The sequence below is a fragment of the Ictidomys tridecemlineatus genome, chromosome 2 (assembly GCF_052094955.1).
Source record: "Ictidomys tridecemlineatus isolate mIctTri1 chromosome 2, mIctTri1.hap1, whole genome shotgun sequence".
NCBI classification, from domain to species: domain Eukaryota; kingdom Metazoa; phylum Chordata; class Mammalia; order Rodentia; family Sciuridae; genus Ictidomys; species Ictidomys tridecemlineatus.
In genome coordinates, this window is record NC_135478.1 from 208,478,793 (window position 1) to 208,498,862 (window position 20,070).

Consider the following 20,070-nt stretch of genomic DNA (forward strand, 5'->3'; position numbering starts at 1 on the left):
CCCAGCCTCCAGGGTGTGGTATTTATAGCAATGGACTGACTGGGCAGTGACAGAGGTGCAAGCCCAGGGTGACTTCCAACATTCAGAGATCAGAAAGAGACCAGCAAGAGACTAAGAACAAGAAGGAAGGAAGACAGCAAGTGTCAATAAGAAGGCACCAATCATCTGTGCTAAGAGGCTACCGAGGGGGTGAGATGTGGTCTGAAAACAAACCATCGGAATCAACATCATGGAAGCCACTGAGACTTCATGGCTTGTTTAATGGAGTAACGGGAGCAGAAGGCTGATGGGGTTGGCTTCAAGAGATAGAGATGAGGCAGGAGATGCTTCTTGAATGGGTGAAGCCTGGATAAATGAAGAAATGATATGTCAGAGAGGATCCCATGAATTCGGAACTAATATCAATGAATTATTTTGAACTCTTAAAGTAGCTGAAAAATTCCCAAGTACAAATAAGGGTGTGATTTCAGGGTCAAAGTTTTTCACAAGTGACAAGAGAAGGCAGAGTATGATCACTGAGGCAGTCGATTAGTCTAAGGACAGTTCTTTGTGAATTCTATTGTGTTTGTATTTCCTCTCTCTCTCTCTCTCTCACTCTCTCTCTCTCTCTCTCTCTCTCTCTCTCTCTCTCTCTCTCTCTCTCTCTCTCTCTCGCCTCAATTCATACAGGCCTCCATGCCAGCCTTCTCAGAGGGGAAGATGGAGTCCCAGGAAAGAGCTGTCACTACAGGGACTTGGTGTAGAATTTTCAGAGGCCATTTCCAACTACCTCCTCCTGGTGTTGCCAATAAGAAATTTATAAGGCTGGTTCTGTCCTTTTGGAGGCTGGGCAGCTCCAATCTGAACAGTCTGAAAGAGGTTAAGAGGAAAAACCTGCCCCATCCAACCATGCATTTGAAAATGCTTCGGGGTGTTTGTTTGTTCAGGAATTAGAGTTTAAACCCAGGGGCACTTTACCACTGAGTATTATTTTAAGACAGGGTCTCATAAATTGCCCAGGCTAGTCTGGAACCTGCAATCCTCCTACCCAAATTCCCAAATCACTGGGATGGCTGGGGATACATCTCAGTTGGTAGAGTGCTTGCTTAGCGTGCACAAGTCCTGGGGTTCAACCCCTAGTACTGCCTCCCCTCCAAAAATCACTGGAATTACACATGTGAAACCACCATACCTGTTGGGTGCAGAGCAGGCTGAACTGTGTTGTCTGCAGGGCAGGCAGAACAGATGTTGGCTGCAAGATAGCCCACACACTCAAACCCCACTCTGTCTGGTCCTTTATCACCTGTTGCCTCAAGTCTGAACATTCAACCCTGCTCAAGGCTGAACACTTAACACCCCTTGGGCCAACAAGGCAGCTTGCAGACCCAGAGGCCCCATTAGATTTGGGCTATAAAAACTCCCTCCTGCCAGACCTCCCCTCTCTTGCGCTCTCTCTCTCTCTCTCTCTCTCTCTCTCTCTTTATCTTTCTTGCGCGCACTCTCTGTCTGTCTTGCTCTTGCTCTCTCCCTCTTCATCTCTCCTCTTCTCTTCTTTGTCTCTCTCTCTCTCTTTTTCCTTCTTTCTTTTCTCTTTGTTGCACTGCTGCAATAAAGATCTTTTGGTTGCTCCGAGTGTTGTGGTCACTTTCCTTTCAATACCCACTTGTATTTTGAAGTATTTCTACATACAAAATTTTTATAGTAAAATATAATGGAAATGGGCTAAGAGACCACCTAGATTTGATGAAAAAGTCCGCTGTTTCTATTAGTCCCTGGAGGATAATAGTAATGAAATATGGATAATACAAATCTTGGGGAGACTAGAGAAACCTTGACTGTGTGCTTTTCCGTCTGTGATAATCCTTAAATAGTGAGTACAGATCCACATAGAAAGTGTTTTTACTTACACTACTGCAGACAAGACATTTCCCTTTATAGAGTCATTTACGAGGATCTCAAGGCCTGAGATGGCAAACAGGACCAGTCATAGAATACCTAAAGCACCCGCCATCATACAACCTTCTGCAGTTCTCCAGATGCATAGAGTGATCTTATTCACGTCATTGCACATGCTGTCCCCCATACCCGGAATGCACAGGTCCTCTCCCAGGAGTGCTTGGCTCTGAGACCACCTCTGTCCAAGGCCTTCCCTTTTCTTATTCACTCAGGGACTAAATCAAGGGTCAGGCCTGTTTCCTCCCCAGGAAGAGCCATCCCTTTGACCTTTTTAGGTTGGTGACTCCCAAAGCCTGTGGGCACCCCATATAGATCAAGCCAGATTTTCTCTCAGTGCTCCCCAAACTATTCTTGTGCTTATCTCTATCTCCTCACCTTCCACAATGAACAGCAATTGTTTCATCTGGCTCTTTACTAGGCTGTGCGTTTCTTAAAGTCTTTGATTTTGTTTTTATCCTTAACATCTAGAATAGTGCTTGATATCTAAAATAATACATTTTGGGCACAAGAAGTTTGTCAAATGAATGCATGAATGCTTGAGAGTGTGAGGGAATGAAAACATGAATAAATACATTAAAAGATCAGAAAAACTCTCTGACCTGAAGCTCATGAAAGAACAAGAGTATCAGTGCTTTTACGCATGTGCTAAATTTGTATAGGTAATGGCGCTTCCCAGGTCAAGGCAACAAGACCATTATGACATAACTCCCACCGAGAGGGGATGACACCAGAGTGGCTTGTGGTGTGTGTGGTGCTGAGAGCCCTGCTGAGCATGAGCAGAGTTGGCCGGGAGTTGATTGGTTAGCTCTAGATTCCTGAGGGCAGCTGGATCTGAGGAGCACGTGACTATGTTGGTCCTTGTTATTTCTCCCTAAGAGATTTTTCATTTTCAAATGTAAGGGCGAGATACACCTTTAATAAACATGTTTCTCCAAAATGTGGCTTCATTGTTAATAAAAAGTGAAAAATAAACCAGCAATGACACCTCTTAAATGGAAGTTACATTGAACCAGTCATTTCATTCCCACCTCCCTGGATTTCTTTCATGCCTCATTTATAAAATGATAATAGCCCTTACTAGTATTTACATTATAAAAGCGTTGTTACTCTAAATTAGATAGTCCTAAGTGGGTAGGGTGTCTTCTGTGAAAGACAAGCATTATACACAAATGAGGTATTATTATTTAGTTTTTCCTTTTCAGTCCCCTCAAATGAGAATTAGATGAAAATTCTGCTTTAAGCAATATCTAGCAGGTAAATGATTATTGACTTTAGGGAAATGGAAAAACAAAACAAAAAAAAGTCTTCAGCTGAAAGCTCGGTTGGCCTTCTGCACACTAACCAAAAATATTGGGCTAATCCGTGCTGTTTGCTAGTGTTCTCTCTCTTTTCTGTGCTCTAATCACAAACTGAAGACCGTTAAGCCTTTCGGTTTCCTCACAGTGTGCACTTTAGAGCACCTAGATGTCCTGGAAGGATCATAATTTAGAAATCATGTTTCCACTTTTCAAGTCACTAGGTAGTTTTCTTATTCACTCAGGGACTAAATCAACGGTCAGGCCTGTTTCCGCCTCAAGGAGAGCCATTCCTATGACCTTTTTAGGTTGGTGACCACCAATGCCTGTGAGCACTCCCTTAGCAGCTCCTGGGCCAGAGCTTTGCTGTCTCCTCAGAATACAGGGTCATGATGGTAGGAGAGGGGATTAAAGTTGGGGGACTGTTGTGAATGTCAGAAACTTCGTATCATGAAGGCCTGAGAACTAAAGCAGGGCCTCAGAAGCATGCAGAGTGGAGATGTGGACATGTGGACAGCGTAATCGCATCGGGCCTCTGAGCTTTACTTCCTTTCTGGTTCTTTGGTCCCTGTTCTTGCACGGCCCCCTGGACTCCTGCAGCATCCAAAGCCCCTCTAGCATCCATCCATTATGTCCTGGCTCACCTTCACTCCCTGGGACCAACCTTCAGCATGGCTTGCCGTTCTGGTCATCTGTTTTCCACCTGACCCACTTATTTTGGCTTCTGGATTTTGCTCTCAGAGAGACTCCCTGCTTGCATAGCTGCCTGGCCAGCTGTGGGGCCAGCTGCCTGTTCCTGACTCCAAGGTGACCAGACTCCTCTCCCCTCCCCTGGCTGCTCCCATTACATGAGCCATGACAATAGGTGAGAGATAATGACTGTGAGAACCGTGTCTGACCAGATGTGTCCCTCTGTAGGTCATGTCGTTGGTGGATTGCTCAGAGAGGTCAGCGTACCTTCTTGCATCTCAGCAGGCCTTGGCCCAGGAACACCTACAAGGAGAACATAAAATTATAAATAAATGGCTTACCTTACAGTTCTGGCCTAGTCTGGGGCTGCTGGTTGGACCATGTCTGCCCAGAGCATTGCCAACAGTGGTCAGCTGAGCTAGTGTAAATAAAAATCCTTGAAAATGGGCCTCCCTCAGGACTCAATTTCCTTCCCTTGGGAAGAAGGTCTAGGGATCATGTCTTCTTCCACTTTGAAGGCAAACTTTTGACATATTGTCTGAATTCATTGGTTCCGTGGTCTCCTCAATTCACTGTGACCTGACTTCTGTCCCCACCAGCCCAGCTCCTTACCAAAATGGTCAGATATTTCCTTGGTGCACCTGTGGGGGCTTCTCAGTCTTTCTTACTTGATCTCTTGACAGCATCTGCCTTTATTGCCCCCACCCTCGTGTACGTGAAATGTGCTTCCCCTCATCCTCTGAGATAAGCTCTGCTTCCTGTCGCTCCTGTCTCTCTGGCTGCACCTTCTGGTCTGCTTCTCAGGGACCTTCCTCTGCCCACACTGTGAGCTTCACTGTGGATTCTAGGGTCATGCTATGATTTCTAAACCTGTGTCTTCTGACTTCTGGACCAACCGCCCTCTGCTGCTCTGACTGCTCACCAGGCATCAGAAAGGAACCCATCCAGGGCTGAATGGGTCACCTGCTCCCCCACCTACTGTCCATGTCGTTTTCATGTTTTCCACTGTCTTATGAGAGACATCACTATCCACCTCATTGCCCAAGCCCAAAATCCGATCTGCAGTCTCAACTTCTCCCTCTTTGAAATGTCAACGTGTCATCAATCACCATTCCCGTGCAGGGTACCTCCTCGATAACATGGCTTGCACATTTCTGCATAATGCAGTCCTTTTTACCTCTCCAGTCTCATCCCTGACCACTTTGCCTGATTCTCTCTGCCTCACCTGCATGGAAGTGCATTCAGGGCTGGTATCTGGCCTTCACGTTCCGTTCTGTTATTTCCACAGCGTGTGCTGTGCCTCTACCTGAAACGGACATGCCACCTCCTTAGGATTAACTCTTTCTGCTTAGAAGTCACTGACTTCCCACTTCCCATCCTTTTCTCTGTTCAACACACTGCTTCCTTAGAGCTGGCTTTCCTGTTTCTACCTCCCTCTCTATTGTGAGCTTCCTGGAAGCAATGACCATATTTTATCCTATTCCCAGCACCAACAAAGTATATGGTACAAAATAGATGACTGAATGTAAATACCAAAGGTATCATTGTGAGGTATAAGATGAATTTCCAACCAAAGGGCACAACTAGAATTTTAATAAACAAAAATTTATCAAGTCCCTTAATAACAGAGGGATGTAAAGATTGGAAATATTTAGAAGAACTGGGCATACCTGTAATCCCAGAGACTTGGAGACTGAGGCAGGAGGATCACAAGGGTGAGGACAGCCTCAGCAACTTAGCAAGGCACTAAGCAAGTTAGTGAGACCTTGTCTCAAAATCAAAAAATAAAAAGGGCTGGAGATGTGGCTCAGTGGTCAAGCACCTCTGGATTCAGTCCCCAGTACACACACACACACACACACACACACACACACACACACACACACATATTTTAGAAGAATAATCAACATTAAAATCATGAGCAGAGAGCAGTTGATAGAGGCAGATTTCCAATCTGTCACTATGGACTTCTTTTCCAGAATTCAATGTGCAGACTCTCTGAGCCGAGCTTTGGGGTCACCTAAGTACCCCATCCTCCAGATTCTTCGCAGGCTATTGGACTTGGAATTCACTCCATTCTTGAGAACATGGGGATTGGAATAAGGTAAGCAGTACTTTTCAGCTTTTTCCTCTATTGTTTTGCTTTCAACCATGTACTGTGCCTGTAGTCTCAGGAGTCTTCATTAGGAGATGTGACTGACTTCCTGGCAACTCCACTTGTCCTTAAGATATTTGAATATCCTATGTGGACAGAGAAATGTGAAGTCCTTTCAAATTTTCTTTTTTTGTTTCATGACTAATTAAATTCTTCATCATTGCTCTATTGATTTTTGTTCTAATATAATTCCATATAGAGAAAGGGGGTGTTGAGAAATCAAGAAAGACTTGCTGCCCACTTGGGAAGAACTTTTGGGTCAGATACATACCGGGAATGCAGGACCTGCGCATTTTGCTTTAGCCATACAGCCTGTAGACAGTCCCCACCTCCATCCCTTTGTCCAACTTCTCTAGTCTTTTATTTGCTTTCATTTTTCATAAAATTGAATGCAACTTACATATCTTCTTATTTTTCATTGTCTATTTCCCCTTCTAGAACAGAAGCCCCAGGAGGGCAGAGATTTTGTTTTGTACGGCACTTGGAATAGTTCATGGAAGGCACTCAATAAATATTTGATGATTGAATGAATGATTTTTTTTTTTGAGATGGTATCTCACTAGTGCCCAGGCTGGTCCCAACCTTGCGGTCCTCCCTCCTCAGCCTCCCATGTAAAATGTTCTTCCATGTAGCTAGAAATACAGCTGTGAACCACCATACCTAAATGATGTCTTTTATAAAGGTCTTTAAAATATATATATATATTCTGGTTGTAGTTGGACAAAATACCTTTATTTCATTTATTTATTTATATGTGGTACTGAGGATCAAACCCAGGGCTTCACACGTGCAAGGTGAGTGTTCTACCGCTAAGCCACAACCCTAGCCCCTAAAAGTGTCTTGTTTTTAAGAGGCAGATGCATACCCAGGTTTCTAGATCCAGTACAGGTTTGGCTTGCAACCATGTGCCCCCTAACACTTTTATTGATGACTAAGCTGGTGACATTGATGGGCATACTGAACAAAGTTACAGATGACACACAACAGTCAGGATTTCCTCCCCCTAGCTCCTGACAAATGTAATAATGACTCATATCTAACAATCTAAAGCTAATGGGTACAAATATAAAGTGCTCAACGATCCCAAAATTCAATTATACAAGTATAGAGTGGGGGCGGGATAGCTTATAACTGCACATGTCACAAAGATTTAGTCCCCTGTTGATTGTGAGTGGATGATGAGTCAACCTGGTGTGATGTTGCTTCAAAAAAAAAAAATCAATCTTTTGTGTTAATAGAAATATGGTGTTCAAAAGGGAACTAGTTCTCTAATACTCTCTGGTGATCAGACCACATTTGCTCTATTTAATGAATGCTGGACTTCAGACATTCAGATGTTGAAAATCAGGAGATTATTCAAGAAGAGTAAAAAGTATTATAAAGAATCTGGTAAACAGTGTTAATCAGAAATAGCAAGAGGAGCTAAGGCTATGTGTGGGCATGTGAGAGGAAGGTGAGAACTGGCAGTTCATAGCTGCCTTCTGAAGTTCCAGGGACCATTCCACATTGGACAGATTCTATTTCTTCTAGGTAATCCCAAATGATGGATGGAAGACCGATGAGTGGAAGATATAAGAATGCATAGCTCAATTCCCTGAAACTTAGCAGCAACTCAATTTGCTTAGCAACCAAATGGACAAGCATAGGATGTAGTAAATTCCTGACCCTGGTGGGGTAGCCAGGCCCCATTTGCAATGGAAATTTGCAATGGAAATTCAAACAGTGGGGTGAGGGAGCCGGGAGAGTGGGGTTAATCATCACAGAGAGCACACATTGTGTGTTGTTTATGTGGCAAGTACCATTGTAAAAGATTCCCAGGAGTTTTCTTTCTAACTTACCAATCCTATTAGCTCCATTTTACAGATGAGAAAAATGAGGCATAGAGGAATTTTTCTCAAGTTCTTACATCTTGTTGCAAACCAGATCCAGGATTTGAACTCAGGCAGTCAGATTCCTTACCTTGATTATTATTCTATAAAGACCTTTACTTCCAGGAACCCATTCTTTCCTGTAATCCAATCCAATATAGTCATCAAACCAAGGAGTTTATTATTTCAAAGAGTAGGTGATTCTACAACAAGTAGTTTCCTTCTACATGTAGTATGTAGGGACTAAATTCATCTGGGCATTTGCCACTCTTGGCACACTGGACGGAGCTCAGCTTTGGACCTTGCAGTCAGCAGGTGCTCAATAATATTCAGTGAAAAGAATAAACAAATGCAAACACATAAAATTGGCAGAATCTCAGTACGTTCTAACTGGAGAAAAACAAGCACTTCCTGTGTGATCCACTGAAGACACCAAGCAAAAGTGACAATCCATCCAGCAAAAGGCCTCAAGAATTCCTGCTCAGTTGTTTGGACAAGGCTCATTTGAATAAAAATTAATTGAGTAACTATCTGGTGCTGAGGATGCAGAGGTGACTCAGATACACTGTTGGTTGGGGAGTGGAGTGGACAGGTAAACAGATCACTATTGTGTGTATGTGTGCACACATGCATATGTTTTAAGTATCATGGAAACAGAACAAAAGAAAGGAACTGATTCTTCTTGGTTGAACAAGATGTCTAAAATTTGATTATGTTTTAAAAATAACTTATTTAAATTTTTTTTAGTTGTAGTTGTACACAATACCTTTATTTTATTATTTATTTTTATATGGTACTGAGGATCAAACCCAGTGCCTCATTTATGCTAGGCGAACGCTCTACCGCTGAGCCACAACCCCAGCCCCTAAAACTAACTTTTATATATGTTATCTTGTTTGAATTAATTCTGTCTTCCTGAAGACCACACGAGACAGTGATCCCTTCTAGAGTAGAAGATGAGATAGAGTCCCAGAGAGGGTCAATGTGATCCCCAAGGTCATGCAGCTGGTACTAATAGTTACTCTGGGCTGAGGCTCTGTGCTAAGCCCTTTTAGAATCTTGAAGCCTCACAAAAACTCGGTATGGTAGTTATTGACATCATTGCTGGCTTATGAATGAGAATATTGAAGCACAAGATTTAAAAACCTTGCCTAGAGTCACATAGCTAGAAAGTGGGTAAGTCAGATTGGCACTTGCATAGCCTGCTTCAGCGGGCACACCCTAGCCCATGGCTCTAAAACACTTTGGTTCCCTGAAGAGCTGGAGCCACACATTTGGACTCTTGACTGCAAGTTCAGTTTTCTTTCACAGTACCTGGCTCTTTAGCAGCTGTTGCATCTAAATGAGAAGAAGTGGTAGGCTGGGGCTCTGGTTCAGTGGCAAGAGTGCTTGAAGAGCATGCAGGAGGCTCTGGCTTCAATCCCCAGTAACCCCTTCCTAACACACACACGGTGGTAATGTAGGTTGTGCTCTCCTGGTATTTCAGGAGCCATATGGTGAAATCTAGAAGGTACATTGACCCAACAACTGATCAGTAGCATGGCTCAAGCTTTAGACTTTCTGTGTTAGGTCTGCAGGGTTTTTCATGGCATTTAGAATTTGGCCTGCTGTTCCCCAGGACAGTGCTCTGGGTTCTCGGGGGATATGACTTGTTACTCATAGAAACTAGCCACCAACACTTACCCTGCAGCCTTCTGAAATGTAGTTTAAATTTTTATAAAAGGAAGAAGACGAGATGTAAAATATTAAGAATAAAGCAAGTTGAATTCAAAACCTTGTAAATTAGCAAGAATGGAGATACAGCTAAGGAGAAATAAAGCATATAATTGCTTAAATTGTCCAAGCGTTCTCTCTATAATAAAAATTCTTGGGTTGAAAAAAATAGTTCAATCCGATATTATTGTGCTTTCTTAATTAAGTTGGGCTGGCTCTGTGGCAAATCTAACTGAGAAAGAACTGGTTACTAAAATGAATGAAGTAGATTACCCCTTCCTCAATAATTACCACTTAGGCCAATGTGGATTTGACCTATGAGATCAAAGCTATTGTGTTTTTAAGATACCCATCTCCCATAATTTTTTGGAGATGTGGTAATTTTAAAATCAGCTGCAGGCCGGGATTTCTGTGGTAGGCGGCAGGCAGAAAAGGTCAAAGCTCTTCGGCATTCTTTCCTTCAAAGTAGGTGGGGTTTTTTTGGTTTGTTTGGTTTTTAGCGTTTTGTTTTGTCATTTATGGAAACTTGGTAGATTCGGCTGATTATCTTAGCCTTTGTGTTTATGGATTTCTATTTTCTTGGCTGTAGGTCCCTGGAAACATTTGTTCCACCAGTGGCAGGAGAGTGAGTTTTGACATATTTTATTTTTGTAGTTCCAATTGATTCCTAATATCCCTTAGTTCAAGTCTATTTCCAAGGTGTCTATCTCATAGCCCATCTTTATGTCTCCATGGATAAAATGTTCCTGGTAATAATCGTTGTGGCCTTATAGGAACAGTTGATGTGAGGCTCCCCCGTGGATGCTCATCAGGATGATTCTGTAATAACAGTAGCTAGAACATTGAATTTTACCACTGGATGTAGCATTTAGCATATGAAATTTCAAGTTTCTTAGATCAATTATTTTTGAGTTACCAAGTAGCTGTAATCTTATAAACATTTTTTTTTCAATTCATTATTGAATCAATAAAACTTGGAAAATTCTTTCCTCATATATTCCATTCTTTAAACCTGAAGGTAAATTACTTTGAAAAAACCACATCACAGTTTCTCATAAAGCTAAGAGCAAATGAATAGAGGGGGCTCTGCTAGCATTTGGGATGTACCTCTAATTAGAACTCTCGGTATTTTCAACATATAATTTACTAAAAGTGAGGGTTTTGATTCCAAACTTTGAGTCCATGGGGATGAAACAAGTGACCCGTGTTGGAAATATGACAAGAATCAATTTTCTCAGGTTGACCTTTAGCTCATTCATCGTTAAATCAAAACATTGTCTATGCCTAGATTTCAAGATGTCTGAACTTTCTTAAGTTTGCTACAAGATCAAAGCAGAAGGCTAGCTCTGCTTTGCCCTTGTGGAGAACAGATTGCCCTCTCCCTCCTCCCGGACCCTTGACTTTGATTTTGCATGAGAGCATGTTCCACCTCAGCTAGCAACATTTTTGCTCCGCTATTGAGTCATCTTTACCTCCTGTACATTTCCCAGGATGTGGGGGGGAGCAGGGTACCTTGTTTTCACAACCAAAATAGATGGATATCAACCTTGAGCCAGTTTGACCTACTCTCCAATACCAGGCTGGGTCCTAGACACGGAGGACTGTTACAAATGTTCTCAGTTGTCATTATTCATAATGTAAAAGTGGATAACACAAGACTTGGAATAGCTTAATTACTATGTGACCTTGAACAAGCAATTGAAACTCTTTCAAAAATAACTATCTCACAAGGTTATTGTACTAAATGATTGGGATTATATATAAAAATAATTAGCACAGGGCTGGGGCTGTAACTCAGTGGCAAAGCACTTGTCTAGCATGTGGGAGGCACTGGGTTCAATCATTAGCACCATATTAAAAAAATAAACAAACAAAATAAAGGCACACTGTCCATCTACAACTACAAAATAATAACAATAAAAAAAAACTTAGCACAAAGCCCGGAAAATAGTTGCAAGTGTAGACTGAATTTATGTGAAGCATATAATAATCCATGGAAACTCAAAAGAAAAAAATGACATTATCTTCCTCTAGCAACTTTTTAATTAGAAAGTTTCACTTCCAAAAGAATAACTACATCTACCTACTTTCTTTGAAGTCTACATTCAGAACAAAAAGGTACTTCAATGATGATCCATTAATATTTCAGAACATTTCACAACAGTTTATATAGGAGAAAATTAGGTGAATAAAAGGAAGAATGAGAATTAGATAAGTAACATTTCTCTATTTAATAGTGATGGAGAGATTATAAAGCATCGGGATGATTTTATAATTATATATGCAATTATAAAATATGCAGTTATTTTAAGTTTATTTGGTTATTAAAAGTTTTATTGATCTGAAAGGATTGATTTTAAAAGATTAATTGAATGACTAACCATGTCATACTTCATATTAGTTTTTAATATACTAAAAATACCCATTAATTATCTTTCTTTCATTGCACCTGTCCTGGCCTACATTAATTTTAGTGATACAAAAGAAGCAATTCAATTTGATAAGTGTTTGTTCTCACTGCATATCAGAAAATAGGGAAAAGAACCCTGAAAAAAGGACTCTCCCACGTTGTCAGGAACTAACACTGTAGCAAAATTACAGAGAAATTTTGTTAGGAAACCTTTGCTCATCTGCAGGTTATTTGACTGAAATCGGAGGTGCCATATTTCAGCACAAAGGTGATTTTCGAGGAGAAAGTTTGCGCCAAACTGGATCAGTTGTTTCTATGTTACGTAAAAAGGAAGGGAAAAAAAATAACCATTTACTTCCAAGCCATAAATTCAAGATGATTCCGTTACGCCAAAAGACAGAATTTCCAAGCCACAAACTTGATGTTAGGGATAGATTTTCATAAACTATTACCTGTACCCACTCAAAACTAAATATAATTAATACTAAATGAGTGGCCTTGCCTAATTATATTTATAAAGTATGAAGTTATTTTATTCATGGCGTCAGAGTTGAATTATAGTTGAATTGTAAAAGTGATATTGTTAAACAAAATATTTCTCTTTTCAAATAACTTTTTTCCTGATCATGAAGAATGCATGTGGGGGCTGAGGGTGTAGCTCGGTGGTACAGCGTGTACTTAACATGCATGAGGTCCTGAGTTCAGTCCCCGGCCTCAGAAAATAAAAAGGAATACATGTGCAATGTAAAATATATATGTAGAATATACAGTACAGCAAAATAAAGAAAATAAAAATCACCAAATCACTCAAAATTTTATCATACAGAGATAATCACCTTGAAAACTTTGTAGCATTTCCTTATAATGGTATTTATGCAGTGTCTGTGCACTGGCATGTGCCTAATGCGCAAGCCTCAAAATACTGACTATATGAAACGCATATTAAATTTTATTATAGAAATTTTAAAACATAAACCAAAGTTGACAGCATAATGAACCCCATGTGCCTATCATCCTACGCTTGCCAATCAAGAACCCCTTCTACTCTCTTGTTCTTATTTTTTCTTTGTAGTGCTGGGGATCCAACCCAAGGCTTTGAGTATACTAAGCAAGTGCTATGCTACTGAGCTACATCCCCAGTCCTCTTTACCATTTTATTTTGAGACAAGGCCCTGCTAAATTGCCCAAGCTGGCCTCAAGCTTGTGATACTCCTGCCTTAGCCTCCCAAATAGCTGGGATTGCAGGCTTGCACCACCGTGCCATCTTATTTTGAAGTAAACTCCTGATATTGTATCATTTCATCCATAAATATTTCAATCTGGATCTTTAAAAGATAAGAACTTTTAAAAAATTCACCATTTTCACATCTAAATTAATGAATTATTTAAAAGTATGAAATATTCAGTGTTCAAAAATTGTCTCATTAATTTCCTAATGTTTTTATAGCTTGCTTATTTTGTTGTTTTGAAGTTTTGGGTACTGGGGATTGAACCCAGGGGCACTTTACCACTGAGCTATATCCCTGGCCCTTTTTTATTTTGAGACAGAGTCTCAACTGAATTGCTTAGGGCCTCACTAAATTGCCCAGACTGGCTTCAAATTTGAAATACTCCTGTTTCAGCCTCCTGAGTTACCAAGATTACAGGTGAGCAGGCCACCAAGTGTAGCCTGCAGCTTCCTTGTTTGAAGCTTGAAGCAAGACTCAAATATATTTACACATTGAGATTGGTTGATATTATCTGTCTGGCCTATCTATCTCAGTCTGTCTTACCCTCTGTCTTTCTCGTTCATTTTTTTCCCCCTGTGTTGGGGATCAACTCAGGGCCTTAAGCATGCTAGACAAGCACTCTACCACTGAGCCACATTCCCAGCCTAATATGCAAGAGAGGCGGGGAGTGGAGAGAAGAGGATGGGGATGGGAAGAGAGGGGAAGAAGGAGAAAGACAAGAGAAGAAACCAAACCTGGCTGTTTCTCCTGTAGTTTCCCATAGCTGGATTTTCCTGCCTACATCCTCATGGTATAGTTAACATGTTTCATGTTTCTCCATCTTTTGTATTTCCTGTAACCATCTACAGCTTTTACCAGATTCAGTTTTTTTTTTTTTTTTTTTTTTTTGCTTATTTGCTTCACAGGTTGTGGTGTTTTGTCATTAGGATGTGTGTGATGTCTAATGAGCTCTTCATTTGTGATGTTACCTAGGTCCACTAGTTCATTAAGGATTGGAAAAAGGTAGTATTTGAATCTTATTATTCCTTGAGTTGATATTTTGGCATGTGTCAATCGTGTTTCTGTTGTTTGGTTGTTTTAAAAAGCTTTTGTTTTTTGTTTCTGTTTCTCAATTATCATTAGAACTCATTCCTTGAAACAGACTTAATGTATTACAGTATGTCTGATTTTTTTTCTTCTAGTTTTGTTGTTGTTGTTGTTTGTTTGTTATGGTACTGTGGATTGTACCCAGGGTCTTGTGCTCATTTCTTCTACTTATTGCTCAAATGATCCCTATTTGGTCTGTGATAGCATTTCAGACTGTCTCCTGACATCTTCTGACATAGCTCCAGGTTGTCTTTGATAGCTGCCCTGCTATTGGTATAAGATGACCTCGGCTCCCCTTGTATATTTCCACATAGTAAAAATATGTTTGTATTCAAAACTTCAGTGTATGTGTGTGTGTGGGGGGGTGTGGTGTGTGTGTCCAAAAGCCATAGGGCAGAAAGGACCTTCTATAATAAGACTAGAAATGAAGCAAATGTCCATTAATTGGTTGAATAAGCTATAATACTCCACACAATGGGGTTCTCTGCAGCTATAAAATGGAATTGGGAGGCCAAGGCAGGAAGATTACAAGTTCAAGGTCAGCCTCAACAATTTAGCAAGACCTTCCTTAACTTAATGAGAACTTGCCTCAAAATAAAAAGGGCTGGAAATGTGGCTCAGTGGCAAAGCACTCTTTGGTTGAATCCCCAGTACTGGGAAAAAAAAAAAAAGATATTGGGAATCTTTAAATATAGGTATTATAGACTGATCTCCAGGATGTATTATAAGCAAAGAATCAGGGGAGTGCTGGGCAGAATGGCACACTCCTGTCATCCCAGCTATTCAGGAGGCTGAGGCAAGAGGATCACGTGAGCCCAGGAGTTCCAGACCAGCCTGGGCAACATAGTGAGACCTGTCTCAAACAAACAAAGAAAAAAATATGAGGAGAGAAAAGCAAGTAAAGGATACTACCACATATGTAAGAATGAACATGTGTGTGTGTGTGTATATATATAAAATATACACACAAACATATACATGCATATATGTATACATATTTGCTTATATTAAAAACACAATGGAAGGATAAACATCACAAAAATCATAGTTACTTATAGAGAAGAAGGGAATAAATTGGAGGGAATAGGGACCAAAACTGGACAGCTTTGAATTTACCTTACTTTGTAGATTTGACTTTGAAATCATGTAAATATTTTACATAATTATGAAAATATTTATTTTAAAAATGCAGTTCCTAAATGTTTTTAAAAAGACCTTGTGTATCTTATTGGTGGCCTACAGGGAACTATGTAAAGTGACTTCAAAACATACTAATTTAAGCCACACACACAGCATGTCCCTGTCCCAGCTATTTGGGAGACTGAGGAAAGAAAATTGCTTCAGCCTGGGAGTTTAAGACCAGCCTGGGAAACATGGTAAAATCTTGTCTCAAACAAAACAAAACAAAACAAAAAACTCTGCCTAATTTGGCTATAAATACTTATATGGATATATGCTAAAGAAAAGGCAAAAACATTTTAAAAGAGTTTTTAGTAGTTATGAGCCAGGCATGGGCACAGGTGGGATTACACCTGTAATCCCAGCAGCTCAGGAGGCTGAGGTAGGAGGATCCCAAGTTCAAAGCTAGCCTCAGCAAGAGCAAGGCACTAAGCAACTCAGAGAGACCCTGTCTCTAAATAAAATGCAAAATAGGTCTGGGGATGTGGCTTGGTGGTCAAGTGCCCCTGAGTTTAATCCCCAGTACTCCCCCAAAATATAAGTTTTTAGTAATCATATTGTTGATGGTAGTGTCAATATTGCTATTCTGGGAAACATGAGATAAGCTAATATGAAGGACTATTATATCATGCTTGGTGTCCTTGGGAGTCAGGATCCACCTGGGAGAATAGGAATACAGATGTAAAATAGAAGAGGTTAGATACAACCCTGCAGGCCTGAATTTGAATTAGAAGTTATTGATATAAACTGACAATATATATGTCTATATATAGATATATTTCCCAGCTCCTCTGTTCACTGAAAAGACCTAGAAACAAAACCAGCAGCAGTGAGCACCTCTAGTATCTATATTATGATCTGGCTGAGGCTAGAAAAATATTAACACTTGTATACATAAACACACATCATAAATATATGTTCACATGTATATTTAGCTATTCTTTTTTTTTTCAGTTCTTTACACTTAGATTTAATGATGCGACAAAGTCTTTGTGCATCTCTTATTTCCTAAGTACAAATTTCTGTAAGTGATGAAAATGCCCAGCAGGTAGGAACACTTTGAAGCTCTTGATTGATTGTCAAATTGATTGTCAAATCGCCTCTAGAAAAGTTATAACAGGTTCCATGCCACGTGACAGGGTGGGAGAGAGTGACTGAGTCACTGTGCTCACAGTGATAGATAATTTTTGGACATTTACGCCAACATGCTTCCATCAATCTGATAAGTAAGCTAGAACTACTCCTGTATTTCTTTGTCTTCCTCTCTTTGGTTTTTCTTGTAAAGAATTTAAAAAAAATTATAAATGCCACATGAAAAACCATATTGACGTAACACTCTCATATTTATGTTATGAATTAATAATTATATATCAACAGAGATTGAAATGGCCTCTTTAAACTTAATGTATTACTTATCATTAATGTTTTGAATTTATACTTTAGTTGTACAAGTACACATTACAAATGTATTAAGATATGACTTGTTATAATAAAGTTTTGGTAATTTTGGTAGGTATCTTTGAAATTCCTGAGGATTTTCATTGTAACCTCATCTTTGCAGAACTCTTTATATGTGAAACTTATTTCCCAGACATAGTTTAGGAAGTTAACTAATTATGTAAACACTGTTTTATATATCTTATACATACAATTCCCTAGCACTATTCCCAATCACCTATGAAAGCCAAAAAAAAAAAAAAAAAGAGTAGCTTACAGACAAAATCATCTACTGCTGCTGCTAGAGACCTCTTAAACTTCATCTGGTCTAACTCTTTCATTTTATACTTTGGAAAACTAAGGCAAAGGGCAGTTATGTAACTTTATTAAAGTCACACAGCTTCTTTGGGACAAAAAATCAAATCTGATTGAGCGCAGTGCCCTGTTCATGTAGCTTCTCAGAATGAGCAAATCTTGAAGGCAGTGTGCAAAAATGGGAGTAGCCACTGTGCTAGGGAACTGGAATTTGGGTGTCTATCTTCAAAATTATGTTTCATTTTTAATAAAAAACCTTATAGAAAATGGATCAATAACAACATTGTAAAATCAGATAAAATATAGTAATATTTGAGAAGATAGAAATAAAGTATGGTGTTTCTAATATTTAAGAGGGATTTACAGTAATCAAAATATATGGCATCTGAATATACACACATACATATAATATATAGCATATATAATATGTAACATATTATATATGCTATAAAGTACATATTATATAGCATATAATGCATATATTTTATATAATGCATTGTATGTATATATAGTATATGTATATGTGTTTGTATAATTCAGGTGCCATATATTATATATTATATGTATATATAATATATTGAATAGTATATTATATATATGCTATATATGTATAAATAATATATTGAATAATATATTATATATATGATATATATGTATATATTTCTGTGCACTGTTGAAAGCACTTTATTTACATTATCTCATAATCGCAAATGCGGGGAGGTTCTATGACTTGCCCCAGGTTGCTCCAGAGTGTCAGACTCAGGATTTGAACCTGGGCAGACATAGACATACTGATTCACTTGAAGTTTCAAGTCTCTACTATCAATTGCATTGCCATTGAGGGTTGGTGATCGACTGAGTCTCATCAGTTATTTCCCTACAAGGTCAAAGTGACACCTTAGAAACCCATTTGTTCGAGTAACTTCAGTGGTAGAGAACTTGCCTTGGCATATACCAGACCCTGGGTTCAATCTCTAGCACTGCAAAAGGAAAAGGAAAAGGAGAAGAAGAAATCTACCACTTTGAACACTATGATGAAATTTCTTGGTGCAAAATTTCTTAGAGATAGTTCTTCTAAGCCCTCATCTGTCACTTGCTCACTATGTGATTTTTCAATCCCTATCTTCAAAATGGGTGTGATAATATCTATTCATAGTATTTTAGAGAAATAAATAAGGTAAATTGCATCCATTTTTAAAATTTTTTTTAGGTACCAGGGAATGACTCTGGGGCACTTGACCACTGAGCCACATGCCCAGCCCCATTTTGTATTTTATTTAGAGACAGAGTCTCACTGAGTTGATTGGTACCTTGCCATTCCTGAGGCTGGCTTTGAATTCACAATCCTCTTGTCTCAGCCTCACAAACCAATGGGATTGTAGGCTGCACCAACATGCCCAGCAAATTGCATCCATTTTTAGCAGAATATCTAACACTGTTCAATAAATAACTGATACCTTCAACCATCACTGATATCCTTGTTGGTATTATTAATATCATCATTAACAACAGTATCGCTGTTACTTCTTTCTCTCTGTTGACCTCTTTTTTAATGCAAAAGCTCCGGGAAGGGATGTTGCATTACCCTTGGGGCTAGTGACTCATTAGTTGTTTTTTCTCCTGACAGGAGTGAGCAGAGAGGTATTAAAGGCAAGAAAGGAAGGGAGATCTCAAAGAGAGGTGGGAGACCCCAAAAGACTATTCAAGCTGAATTTTCCCCTAGAGTAGGTGGGATAAGTTTTCAAAACAGCTCATTTGAAGTCCAGTGCTCTTTTATGGGATCCTGGGATCTTTCTTAGGATTCCAAGAGGCCTGAGAGGGAATGAGGAAATTCCCTCTTAGCAGATTGCAGACACCAACTGCCCAAGGACTCCCAGACCCCATGGTCACCTGCTTATTAAGCCAAGTTTGTAGAAGTAGCAAACAGCCTTCCACAGTCTCTTATGTTTACTGTGCCTGGAAATAGGCCTTTTGCCATGGAAAAGTTCCTTATTGTACCCGCAAGCCCAGGACTCGAATTGCACAACATAAAAGGTCTTATTAAGACTTCTTATGGGGGCTGGGATGTGGCTCAGTGGTAGAACACTTGTCCAGCCTGTGCAATGCCCACAGCCCCCCCAAAGACTTGTTCTTTTTTATTTTTTCCTTTGGTACAGGGGATTGAACCCAGGGGCACTTACCCACTGAGCCACATCTCCAGCCCTTTTTTGTATTTTATTTAGACAGGTCTCAACTGAATTGCTTAGGGCCTCAGTAAGTTGCTGAGGCTGGCTTTGAACTTGTTATCTTCCTGCCTCAGCCTCCCAAGACCCTGGGATTATAGGTATGCGCCTCTGAGCCTGGCTCTGAGTGCCTTTTCTGAGGTGTCCTTCCACTCTTAACTAAGAGGTTAGACGTCTAAGGGTGGCCTGCAGTGACATCCTCGTATCTCCTTCCAGAACCCCCAGGTGGTCACTGAAGTTGAGGCCACCAGTTTCTCCCTCAGGTCCGGGGATCTTTCTATCTCCTGTATTTTATTTTTCATCTTTATGGAAAGGACATAGGCAAATGGTACAGAATAAAATGGTGCACAGGGTATTCAGTGAAAGGTGCATCCATCTCACTCGGTGCCACGGCCCAGAGGTCCCCACCATTTCTGCATCCTGCTATTCTGGGTGCTTGGGATCGAGCACAAACAGCACAGTCAGGTCCCTGCCATCTAGTAGGAGTCGATGGCCACCAACAAGACATGTGATCAGATGATCATAGAGCATGCTAG

At 40.0% G+C, this 20,070-nt stretch overlaps 2 protein-coding genes across 19 annotated transcripts in view; one reads left to right on the forward strand and one right to left on the reverse strand.

Annotated features, from left to right (window-relative positions):
* Positions 1-227: 227 nt before the first annotated feature.
* The window catches only part of LOC120891841 (uncharacterized), a 70,507-nt gene continuing 50,664 nt past the window's right edge, over positions 228-20,070 (reverse strand). For 5 of the 10 annotated variants that reach the window (XR_013435358.1, XR_013435359.1, XR_005736407.2 and 2 more), the window contains 2 exons: positions 4,130-4,223; positions 228-345 (listed from right to left, as the gene is read on the reverse strand). The gene's annotated coding sequence lies outside the window, so the exon portion shown is untranslated. Of the gene's footprint in view, positions 346-1,171; positions 4,224-5,145; positions 5,873-20,070 lie in introns of those variants that run through there. The other 5 variants (XR_013435357.1, XR_013435356.1, XR_013435355.1 and 2 more) reach the window with 3 other exon arrangements.
* Mkln1 (muskelin 1) overlaps positions 5,900-20,070 on the forward strand; it is a 302,986-nt gene continuing 288,815 nt past the window's right edge. For all 9 annotated transcript variants that reach the window (XM_078040552.1, XM_078040549.1, XM_078040543.1 and 6 more), the window contains exon 1: positions 5,900-6,024. The gene's annotated coding sequence lies outside the window, so the exon portion shown is untranslated. The remainder of the gene's footprint in view (positions 6,025-20,070) is intronic.